Source organism: Oryctolagus cuniculus, chromosome 5 (assembly GCF_964237555.1).
Source record: "Oryctolagus cuniculus chromosome 5, mOryCun1.1, whole genome shotgun sequence".
In the NCBI taxonomy this organism is placed as follows: Eukaryota; Metazoa; Chordata; class Mammalia; order Lagomorpha; family Leporidae; genus Oryctolagus; species Oryctolagus cuniculus.
In genome coordinates, this window is record NC_091436.1 from 54,824,102 (window position 1) to 54,836,613 (window position 12,512).

At 39.1% G+C, this 12,512-nt stretch overlaps 1 long non-coding RNA gene across 1 annotated transcript in view; it reads left to right on the forward strand.

Annotated features, from left to right (window-relative positions):
• LOC127493158 (uncharacterized) overlaps nt 1-6,809 on the forward strand; it is a 56,112-nt gene extending 49,303 nt beyond the window's left edge. The window contains exons 4-5 of the long non-coding RNA XR_007923202.2: nt 4,467-4,702; nt 6,321-6,809. This is a non-coding gene — a long non-coding RNA (uncharacterized lncRNA). The remainder of the gene's footprint in view (nt 1-4,466; nt 4,703-6,320) is intronic.
• The last annotated feature ends 5,703 nt before the right edge of the window (nt 6,810-12,512 follow it).

The window sequence follows — 12,512 nt, forward strand, 5'->3', positions numbered from 1 at the left end:
CCTTAATCTATGTTTCATTCCTTAAGGACAAGGGTGAGGAATGTTTGTTCCTGGGTAGTTGTGATCTAAAGACCTTTTTGTTTGTTTGTTTTAGAGAAAGGCTATATTTCAGGAAATGTTACAAATAAATATTGTACAGACATAGGTGTATATTTGGAAGCTATCTGATGTCTAGTTTCTTAAAAGTGATTCTACCTCACTCCTTAAAACCAGATAGTCATTATAATTCAGTATCTGAGGCCTGCTTATATCCTAAAATCTTCCTTAAGAATTTCAGTATATGTTACATGAGTATGTTTGGATTGATTCTAAGATTATTTAAAATAATAGTTACCAGTGACTTTACATAAACCATTAATGATCTCAAAATCAAACATTTTTATAGACAAGCCCTGATCAAAAGAGAACAATTATGAAATAAGCCATGTATCTTCATACCTTCATTTCACAATGGCAAGTGTCTAGTGGTTGGAGCTAGTTAGGTCTATGTTTAAGCAACAGTTATATACAATTTATTTCTCCATAACTCAGGGAAACTTCACTGCATCCCCACATTTTAATTTTCTGGGGTTGGGAGAATGGCTCCGTGACGCAGTAGGTTAATCCTCCACCTGCGGCGCTGGCATCCATGTGGGCACTGGCTCTAATTCCGGCTGTTCCTCTTCCAATCCAGCTCTCTGCTATGGCCTGGGAAAGCAGTAGAAGGCCCAAGTGCTTGAGCCCCTGCACCTGCATGGGAGACTGGGAAGAAGAACCTGGCTCCTGGCTTCGGATTGGCAACAGCAGCTCTGGCTGTTGCGGCCATCTGGGGAGTGAACCAACCAAAGGAAGACCTTTCTCTGCCTCTCCCTCTCACTACCTGTAACTCTACCTCTCAAATAAATAAATAAATAAAATCTTAAAAAAAATTTTCTGGGGATACTCACCTTTTGAGGTTATGAGGATGAGATTAAGAATGTCAAGTACTGGACACAAGTTCAGGCAGAGTTAATGCTCAGTTGTAGTATTAGTGGTATTTAAACAAAGTGTGTTTAAAGACTTTATTGAGAAACATTTGCAGCATTTTCTGAAAATTAAGAAAACACTCATGAAAAAAGATATTTATTTCAAGTAACTATCCATGACATAAACAGATGTATTTGGAATACTACAAAGGAAAATAATCTTAAATTTTCCACCCAATATTACCTAACACTCACACATGCACAATTCCACTACTACCATCACCCTTAGCAGTTTTTTCATTTCTCCAGAGGAAAAGTAGAACACAAAGTTCCTTCTGAACCACAAGTTAGAGGTCATGATCAGTTCATTTGGAAAAATATCCATTAGTGTTTATACACACACAGACCCACACAAATATATACACTGCCGTGTGCATATACAGACACACACATTTACTCATATGTATATTTGAACTGTAAATTAATAAAGACCTAGGTTTTAGTACTTAACTAAAATAAATGAGTGAGGTGATGGGGAAGTCCAACCACTTATGACGATCACAAGACTCATTCTTTTTCTTACCCTAATAGTTATTTGACAAACACATTCCACACTTGCACAAATCATTCTGAAAAAGAGAGAGAAGGGAAGAGACAAGGAAAGGAGTGAGGGAAGGGGTCAGGGAGGGAAGGAAGGAAGGAGGGGAGGGAGAGAGGGAGGAGGGAGGAAGGAGACGAGAAAGGAAATAACATCCCATGTGAGGGGCATGTGTGTGGATTGGGGTGGCAAGCTGAGACAGTTTAGAGAAGCTTTTTTTTTTTTTTTTTTGGCCCACTCAGAGCTTGCTCAGACTTGCCCTAAGACTGTGTTACAAAATGGATAATGATTTCTCTGCCAGGCATATTATTGAAATGAGTGAGTCCCAGACCTGACGAATGTCTTCTTCTTGGCTCTCTTTCTTTTTTAGTGCAAACATCTAAGGTTGTGTTGGTTTTGAGTGTGTTCAGTGTGTTTCTCAAAACATCCCAAATTCCTGATTTTTATTTCTCAATTCCTTAATATTCACTAGCCATTTTACTGACCCCTGCCCCACCCAGAGCTAACTCTGGGTTTTACATCCTATGCCCTTCTGAACTGCCATTCCAAGCACAGCTACCTCCTTGCAGAGGATTAGAATTAGTAACTCACACAAATTCAGCATCATGTTGGCAGATTCTTCTGGGACAGCCCTGTGTTTGGAGAACCTTCATGACTAAGACAAAATATGCAGGAGCGGACATTGTAGCGTAGTGAGTAAAGCCGCTCCCTGTAATGCCAGCATCCCGTATGGGCACTGATTCAAGTTCTGGCTGCTCCACTTCTGAACCAGCTCCCTGTCTATGCACCTGGGAAAGCGGCAGAAGATGGTTCAAGTCCTTGGGCCCCCGTATCCATGTGGGAGACCTGGGTTAATTTCCTGGCTCCTAGCTTCAGACTGGCCCAGCCCTGGCCGTTGTGTCTCTCCCCTTACCTCTCTATAAAACTTTGTATTTCAAATAAATGAATCTTTAAAAAAGACAAAACAAAACAAAACAAAACAAAACAAAACAAAAAACAAGGGAGGAAGAAAAGAAAAAACATAAAAACAAACAAAGGACAAAATATGGGTTCTTCCAATTTAAATAACAGAGATTCTCCAAAGAATAATTATATTTATTTGGGAAGCAAGGCGTTGCAAATGAGAAAATGTGTGCCACAGTAATCTATGGGTTTATTCAATTATACACTGAATTATAAATTCAATTCAAAGATAAATTATAAATTATTGATGTATTCAAGGAGATTGAAGCAATGAGAAGTTTATAAAGGAAAAAAAAGGGAGAAATTTACATAAGCTACTTGGATACAAATGTCATCTATCTTAGAGAACTGAGGCAGGAGTTGGTGTCAACTCATTCATTGGTGGTATTCTTTCCAGAGCAACTGGTCTAAATTGTTGCAGTCTTAGCATTGTTAGAGGTAAACTTTGTTTCAGAAATTTGTGCATACCAGAGAGGCCAGTAGAATGAGAAAGAATCTCTCATGGGACTTAAGAAAGTCCTTGAAGCAGTATTTATCTCCGACTGACAGGCATAAAGCCTCACTTCCTGTCTCAAATTGTATCTAGACTTGACAAGAAGTACTTCATCTTGGTGTCATCCTCAGATGTGGTAACAGGATATGCTAAGGAGATAATAGTTGATTACTTGCAAGAAACGTTCAGCAGTGCACCACTCTGTTTTGATAGTGATTCCAAGAATGCAGAAACATCTAAAGTCAAAAAACACTATAGCCAGATAGTTTGAGCTTTTCATTTTCCATATTTACAGACAGAGTTGAAATTAGGAGATTTTAAGTAACTTTTTCAAGGAGACCGACAGATACTGGAATGAGATTTGTTTACAGGTCAGTGGAAACCCAGTGAAATAATTAAGGTTACACAGATTAACAAGATTTAATGATAGCACTTAAAGTTCTCACATACCAAAGAGTATGACGCTGGGAGAGAACTGCACTTAGCAGAAAGGTATATCATCAAATGTAATAGGCAAATTTCCAGGTTCTGCCAGTTAGGATGAACGTTCTTCAATAATTTTTTCACCATTCATAGCTCACCAGGGGGCTTTCTAATTACTGACTCAGGTTCCCAACTTTCCAAGATTAGAAATGGCATACTCTGGTGACAGAAGCTTATGCTAATCAGCAAAGATTGGTCACTTGAATTAAACTGATACAATGGAGTTTTCAAAATTATACAGTAGCCGGCGCCGTGGCTCAATAGGCTAATCCTCCACCTTGCGGCGCCGGCACACCGGGTTCTAGTCCCGGTTGGGGCGCCGGATTCTGTCCCGGTCGCCCCTCTTCCAGGCCAGCTCTCTGCTATGGCCAGGGAGTGCAGTGGAGGATGGCCCAGGTGCTTGGGCCCTGCACCCCATGGGAGACCAGGAAAAGCACCTGGCTCCTGGCTCCTGCCAGGATCAGTGCGGTGCGCCGGCTGCAGCGGCGGCCATTGGAGGGTGAAACAACGGCAAAAGGAAGACCTTTCTCTCTCTGTCTCTCTCTCTCACTGTCCACTCTGCCTGTCAAAAAAAAAAAAAAAAAAAAAAAATTATACAGTCAAGGTCTCTGGATTCATGAAACATAATCCAAGATGGTCAATAGTCCTTATTCTCTTCTCCTGTTTACAGAATATTATTAAAAATTTTAGTGGGCATGTGGCCATTGTTTGATGAGGTAAAAATAATGAAGTTAGTAATAAACTACAAATACCACTAATAAGCCATTGAATGTAGTTGTAATAGATTTAGCCAATAAAATTATAATCAGCTGTAAAATGGCTCCTAAAATGTTAATGTTAATGTTACCAATGTATCAGGACATTTCTTAAACAACCAAAAAATGAATGTTTTGAGATGTGAAGATGTAGTATTGGGTTCCTTCTCTGTCTCTCTTTTTTTAATCTTCTACCATACTCAAAATAGACCCTTTGTTTCCTTTCACAGGTACCAGCAAGGGTTACTCTCTGTCACTGCCAAGAGATCTGGGCATGGGATAGCCAAGTGGAGTCAGATGACTGTTCTGCCAAAACAGGAGTTCTGAGCCTGGGGATTCATGAGACTGGGTCTCAGCAGGAGGAAAACATTCACATCTCTGTTATAGAAAAGTTATTAATGGTGTTGACTATTTGGAAGAAAAGAACAAATTCTTGCTCAATCACAAGTGTTCAGTTAAACACTAGGTAAAAACAAACTATAGCATCAGTAATATTAGTCTATTTGGGTAGTTTTTAACAAATTAACAGACATTGTTTCCTGAGACTGAAAGTTCAATGTAAATAATACAATGCAGAAAAGAGTCTGGAATGTTTCATGAAACAGAGAGACTGTCAAAACTTTTTTCTTTTTAAAGGAATATTTGCCAGGAAAATTTTTATAACAATTAAATAGTCTTTGTTCTTCATGTCTATGGCTGTGGAAAACACCCCAAAACTTTGCTTTTTCTTACGTGGAGACAGATTATAGAGTAATGTACAGGTTCAGTGAAAATACATGTGTGGAGCCTAACTTAGCTTTCAGTATGTCATCATATTAATGAGGACATGACTGAGATTAAGACAGTCAAGTATTTTGCACTTCAAGGCGGTCTTAAATAGCATGACTGGATTCTTTGCTTTTTCAAAGAGTAGACAATTATATTAGTAAGGTTTTTTTTTTTTTTATTGATGGGCTAATCTTGGTCCTGTTTAATACTTTTCCCTGAAACAAAAAGGGGGGGGGTGTACAATTTCATGATCCTGCAAATTCTAAATTGATAGATTGATTTACCCACAATTTGCTAGAATAAGATTTTGTGATCTAAAAAGGAGAGATATGAGCTCTTTAGTCTGAATACTGAATTCTGATGTAGCCACTCATTTTTAAAAAGAGTTTATTGCCATAGAAGTTAAGGAATAGAATATTTTCACTTTGTGAACAAGTAAGTAAATCCTAGAATAATACAAATCCATACTACATTGATTTTTATACAATGCCTCACCCTATCCTCTTGTACAGTTTTACTAAAATATAAGGAATGGCCTGATTTCTTTTGAATTTTCTTACTATCCCATTCTTTTATGATATAAATCAGTTTGAAATAGAGAAAAAGTATAAAACTTGAAAGTGAAACTTAGATTTGTGCTAATTTGTTTCTTAAAATTACAGGATTAGAGATTTCTACATACTATAAAAGGGAAAAATAGGTTTGGACACTTTTTAAAAATATTATGCATATGGGAGGTCGGTGCTGTGGCGCAGCAGCTTAAAGCACTGGCATCCCATATGGGGTCCAGCTCTCTGCTATGGCCTGGGAAAGCAATAGAAGATGGCCCAAGTCCTTGGGCTCCTGCACCAGTGTGGGAGACCGGGAAGAAGCTCCTGGATCCTGGCTTCAGATTGGCGCAGCTCTGGCCATTGCGGCCATCTGGGGAGTGAACCATCGGATGGAAGACTCTCTCTCTCTCTCTCTCTCTCTCTCTCTCTCTGCCTCTCCTTTCTCTGTGTAGCTCCAACTTTCAAATAAATAAATAAATCTTTAAAAAATATTATGCATAAAAACGTGAAACAAAATTAATGTGCAATATATCAGTTTAAGATAATAGATAGGTCTCTGGCTACGTGAAGAGATGGACAAATTCTTTCTCTAAAAACAACTATAAATCCGGATAAAATAACAAAAACACTCTTAAAATCAACCAAATCTGAGAATTATAAAGGCTTCAAAAACTGCTAAAATTTTGGTAAGAATAATGAGAATCTGTGACCTTCTGTCCTGAAGCTACTCACACACTGCATCCTCTTCCCCCATTCCCTCCCCAGGAAGGAGTGTTTTCCGAGGCTGGTTGCAAGGCCTGGCAGCTCTCTGTCATGGTCAATGGGATTCACTTAATTTGGAGTGGTGGAAGACAACTCCCAAAGTCATTTTTGATGGAAGGTATGATCTCTGAGGTGGATGCACAGGCAAGGCCAACAACTCTACTAGTCTGTGGTAGTAGTCATGGTTGGGGAATATTTCTGGCTAAGTATATGTGTGGATCCTGGAGAACGGCAAAGCTCATCATTCACTCCTGGCCAACCCTGGAACTGTGTACATGTACAGGAGAGATACAAAAATGCCCAGTGGAAAGCAAAAGCTGGAATTAGAGCAGACTTGAAAAAAGCCTGAACTTTGAGTGAACTCCCCTACTCACACAGAGATTCATTGGCAGAAGACAGAAGTCTTACTGGCTCAACGTGTTTGTCCAATTACTAAGTCAAGTACACATCGGGAAATAAGAAGCTAGGCTGTTGATTTTGTGTGTGTGTGTATGTGCAGATTTAATACAGATATACAGATATATACACATTATACCTTGGTATTTATGTTCATGCTTATATATGCTTATATTCTCATTATATATTATTTGTTAGCTAAGCAGAAACATCAGCATGTGAAAATGGCAGAGGATAAAAAAATTCACAATTTTTCTCTAGGAAGTTACTGAACAAACAAAAAATGGCAACAATAATAACCCTTGAAATATAAGAAATAAAATTAGAATCCAGCTCAGTGCATTATCTAATATGTCTAACTTTTAATGAGTTTTGCAAAGAAATAGGAAAAAACATTCAATAGAAACAATCTCTGGTTGCCCCCAAATTTTGGATTTTGCAGACAAAAGCTACAAAGCAACAATTTTTAAAAGAAGCTCTTTAAAGAACTAAAATAAACCATATTTAAAGAATTAGGGGCAGATGTTTGACCTACTGGTAAAGGCCTTGATTGAGATGCCTGTGTTGCATATCTGAGTGCCTGGTTTGAGTCCTGGCTCCATTCCTGGTTTTGTCTTCCTGTTGTTGCACACTCTGGGAGTCAGAAGGTACTTGCTGAAGTATGACAACAATGAGTCAAAAAGCCAAAAAGCAATCTTATATGACAAAAACAAAGCCAGAGGCATCTCAAATACCAGATTTCAAGACATACTGCAGGGCAGTTATAATCCAAACATCCTGGTACTGGCAAAATAGATAGATAGGTAGGTAGGTAGGTAGATAGATAGATAGATAGATAGATAATGTAGACCAATGAAGAAGAATAGAATCCCCAGAAATAAATCCAGTCATCTGCAACCAACTAATCTTTGACAAATAAGCTAAAATCAACCCCTGGAGCAAGGACAGTTTCTTCAACAAATGGTGCTGGGTGAACTGTACCTCTGTATGCAGAAGAAAGAAGACCCCTGCCTTACACCTTACACAAAAATACCATATGGGCACCGTTTGGTGTCCCGGCTGCCCCACTTCCAATCCAGCTCCCTGCGGATATGGCTGGGAAAGCAGTGGAAGATGGCCCAAGTGCTTAGGCCTCTGCACCTGGAGACCTGGAGGAAGCTTCTGGCTCTGCCCCAGCCATCTGGGGAGTGAACTGGCTAATGGAAGATCTCTCTCTGTGTCTCCCTCTCTATAACTCTTTCAATAAATAAATAAATAAAATTACTGAAAACTTACCAAATTTGATGAAAACCATTAATCTGCATGCACGTTCAAGAAATTCAAAGAACCTGAAGTAGATAACCTTTTTGCCTGAAACTCTCCTCCTTGGCTTTCTTTGTGTACTCTTGATAAATCCCCTCACACTCCTTTATTGTTCATCACTTACATACTTTCTTTCTTCAATCTTTTTTTCTTCAGTGAGTACATTTTAAAATCCTATGCAGAGGCTGGCATTGTGGCATAGGGGTTTGGGTAGCCACCCGAAGGGCCAGCAACTCTCATGAATGCTGGTGTGAGAACCAGTTGCTCCACTTATGACCCACCTCCCTACTAATGGACCCCTGCCATGGATGGAGCTCTTGGCTTCTGGCTTTAGCCTGGCCCAGCCCTGGCCAATGTGATGTGGCCATTTGGGGGAGTGAACCAGCAGATGGAGGATCTCTTTCTCTCTGTAACTCTGCCTTTCAAATAAATAAAATACATTTTCTTAAAAATAAAATATATTTTCTTTCAAAAATCCTCTGCACCTCATTTTTTTATATACCCCATCATCTCACATAGAAATCCCATTCATTTTTATAGACCATCAGTAAAGAGACTTTCAAAACTTATAACATGGCTTCTGTGTTTCCATTGCCTGGCTAAATACCTCATCATGGATATTTCATTAGCATTCTAAACACAGAATGGAGAGTCTTCTTCTATTTCATATTTTTATAATAGTATTAAAATTAGAAGTTTACAAGAAGCAACCAAAAACCTGCTACCTTTGGCATTTTCTTCTTTCTCACCAATATTCAGTTGCCAAGTCCAACTAATTATATTGATGATAGTTTCCTTCCTATTCATTCCCATTACTACTTCAGGATTTTATTTCTTGCTCGCCCAACCTACCCTACAGCAGTAGTAGGCTTTCTTGATCATGTTCTCTCCTGCCTGTAATCTATCCAAAACATGACTCAGATTAATATTCCTAAAACATAACTTTGATCATTTCACAGTTAAAACAACAAAGATTCAATGATTTCCCATGGTTTGTAAAATGAAATCTGAATTTCCTACCAGAATATTCAAACTTTACCACTTCCCTTAATCAATCCCAAATTTTAATTGTGAAACAAGTTGGAGACTTTATTCAAGTGAAATAAACCATGAGCTTACAAGAAAGAGAGAAAGAGAGAAAGAGAGAAAAGAAAAGAAAGAAAGGAAGAAAGAAAGAAAGAAAAAGAAAGAAAGAAAGAAAGAAATGGAAAAGGGGAGGAAGGAAAGAAGAGAGAAAGGGAGGGAAGAAGTAGGGGAGGGAGGAAGAAGATTATTATTAGTGGGAGGGTACATGTTCCAGAAAAATTGTAAGTGTTCTAAGGTTTAACATTATGTAAGTTTTTGGAAGAGTTAAATGGCCACATCGACCATGGGAGATGAAAAGCTCAGAACACGTGGTGGCCATGGAATATGGTGAACACATGGACAGGATTAGGGTAGAGAAGTTCCCACCCTGGGCTTTTTCAGCCAGGGACAGACAAGAAGACAAATTGATTTATCTGTTGAACAGGAGCCTTTTACTAGTAAATTGATACATATGAACAGAACTTCTAGTGTAGAGCACATGAGACAAATAAAATGAATAGTACAGAAAATAGTTCTGTAAAACTCAGTTTTGGTACTTAGAACCACAGAGGAAATTGTAGTTAGTTCCACATGGACCTGGGCAAGTCTTTGGAGTTTCAAAGATCCTTGACAAAGGGAAGCTGAAGAATCTTGGTTAACTGGCATGAAGCTGCTTTGTTTATAAACATGTTACTGCCGGTACAGTGCTTTGTCAGAGGGAAAAAGCTTTCTACCACTTCACAGCTTTGTAAATGGAGAAAGCACATGGATTTTTGAAATTAGGTAACAAAAACTCCGCAGATGTTGGTAGGGTATGGGTCAAATTGTTTAGCTAAGTCTGTTACTCTCTCTGTACTTACGCCAAACGTAACCTTTGGCTCAGACTATGAATCATAATGAATTTAGGATTCATAGAATCTAAATTTCAAACATTTCAATATGAAAGGATGCATGTTAATTAAAGTTGCACTGTGGCGAGTAAGAAAGGTTAATCAGAACACCAGAGATGAAAGAATAGCAATGTTCCTGTGCATTTGGTACAGTGGTTGAGAAGCTGTTTGGGATGCCCACAGCCCATACTGGAGTGCCTGGTTTCAAGGCCTGACTCTGCTTCCAATTCCAACTTCCTACTAATGCTCATTCAGGGAGGCACCAGGTGGTGGCTCATGTTGTTGGGTTCCTATCACCCATGTGGGTGACCCTGATTGAGTTCCTGCCTCCTGCCATTAACCTAGCTGAGCCCCTGCTATCTGGGGAGTAAAACAGCAGATGGGAGATCTCTATTTCTGTCTCGCTCGTTCCCTCTCTGCATTCAAATAAAAATAAACAAGTAATTTAAAAAATACTTTGAAATTTTATCCTCTGTGGTTGTCATCCTTTCTCTTATCTGACAGAATTAAGGTTATTGTAAATTTGTGCTACAGTTGTTGAAGGTATAATCCTCATAATTATACCAAATTTCATAATGATCACCTCAAAAGTTGCCAAAGGTACTATTAATTATAGTAGTATAAATAAATGTTAAATAAACTAGAACAGATTGAATTTAAATATTTTCAAGTCATTTCTGAAAACCAAATCACATGAGATATTTTTGCTTTACTATTAGTCATGAGTATAAGACTATTTTCTCTTGTGATGTATATGAAATCTGTCTTCACAATGTAAATTTTCTAAATCTTCAGGTTTTATAGATCTCAAGACTCTGTAATGTTTAATAATACTAATGCTTTTCAGTTTATCCAGACTAACTTTGCAACTAGAGCACTTCTAATTTTATGAATGGTACTATAGTAAAATGTAACTGAAGCAAATCCTCATCAAGCAACTTTATATGTGCTTTCCTCATGAGTATGAGATGCTGTCCCATGGTGGTGAGGAGCTAAGGTTCTAGAATCAGATTACTCATGTGCCAGTTCTACCACTCACCAGCTGTGTGTTGGCTTTCCCACGTAGTAGATGTATGGATTTAGCAAAGATCTTTGACTTTTTCTGTGCCCCATTTTTATTTGTAAACTATATAGTGGTGTGTACCATGAAGAGTAATTGAGACAAACATAGGTCAGTGCCTGTGCCTGCAATATATGAATTCATATTAATATGTGTTAATTTCATTTTCCTCTTATTGACACTTTATCCTGGAAAAAACGTTAATAACCTAGGGGGAGAGGGGAGACAGGACATTTGGTCTGGCAGTTAGGACACTGGCTGGGAAGACTGCATCCTGTTTTGGGAGTCGTCTCTGGGTACAGTCCCTGATTCTAGTACCTGAGTCCAGTTACCTGCTAATATAGATCCTGAAAGGCAGCAATAGAGCTCAAGTGATTGGGTTCCCCTCACTCAGGAGACCTGTACTAAATTCTTGGCTCTCAGCTTCAGCCCCAGTCATGGGCTGTTTCAGGCATTTGAGGAAGCACACAGTGGATATGACCTCTCTATGTCTCTCAAATAAATAATAATTTTTTTTAACTTTTATTTAATGAATATAAATTTCCAAAGTATGGCTTATGGATTACAATGGCTTCCCCCCCATAACGTCCCTCCCACCCGCAACCCTCCCCTTTCCCATTCCCTCTCCCCTTCCATTCACATGAGGATTCATTTTCAATTCTCTTTATATACAGAAGATCAGTTTAGCATACATTAAGTAAAGATTTCAACAGTTTGCTCCCACACAGAAACATAAAGTGAAAAATATAGATGATTTTTTAAATGATGATGAAATCAGATCAGACCTATTGTCATGTTTAATCCCAGTGAGAGTCAAGTTGGGAATTGCTAATTTCTTCTTCTTCTTTTTTTTTTTAACAGAAGATCAGTTTAGTATACATTAAGTAAAGATTTCGACAGTTTGCACCCCCATAGAAACACTTAAAAGGTATTCCTTTGCCGTTGGTTCACCCTCCAATGGCCACTGCTGCCAGCGCGCTGATCTGATGGCACGAGCCAGGTGCTTCTCCTGGTCTCCCATGGGGTGCAGGGCCCAAGCACCTGGGCCATCCTCCACTGCACTCCCTGGCCACAGCAGAGAGCTGGCCTGGAAGAGGGGCAGCCGGGACAGAATCCGAAGCCCCGACCGGGACTAGAACCCGGTGTGCCGGCGCCGCAGGCGGAGGATTAGCCTAGTCAGCCGCGGCGCCGGCTATCAAATAAATAATAATTTTTTAAAAATGAAATGAGAGATTCTAAATGCAGAAGATTGTTTTTGAAAAAAAAAAAAAGTGTGCACCAATTTTCTCTCACTAAACAGGGAATGAGAATCCTTGTCCCTCTACATACTCATCCAGATTTATCAATAAACATAGCTGCAATGGCCAGGACTGGGCCAGGCCAAAGCCAGAAACCAGGAGCTTCTTCCAGGTCTTCCAGAAGGGTGGCATGAGCTCAAGCACTTATGTCATCTTCCACTGCTTTTCCCAGGCCATTAGCAGG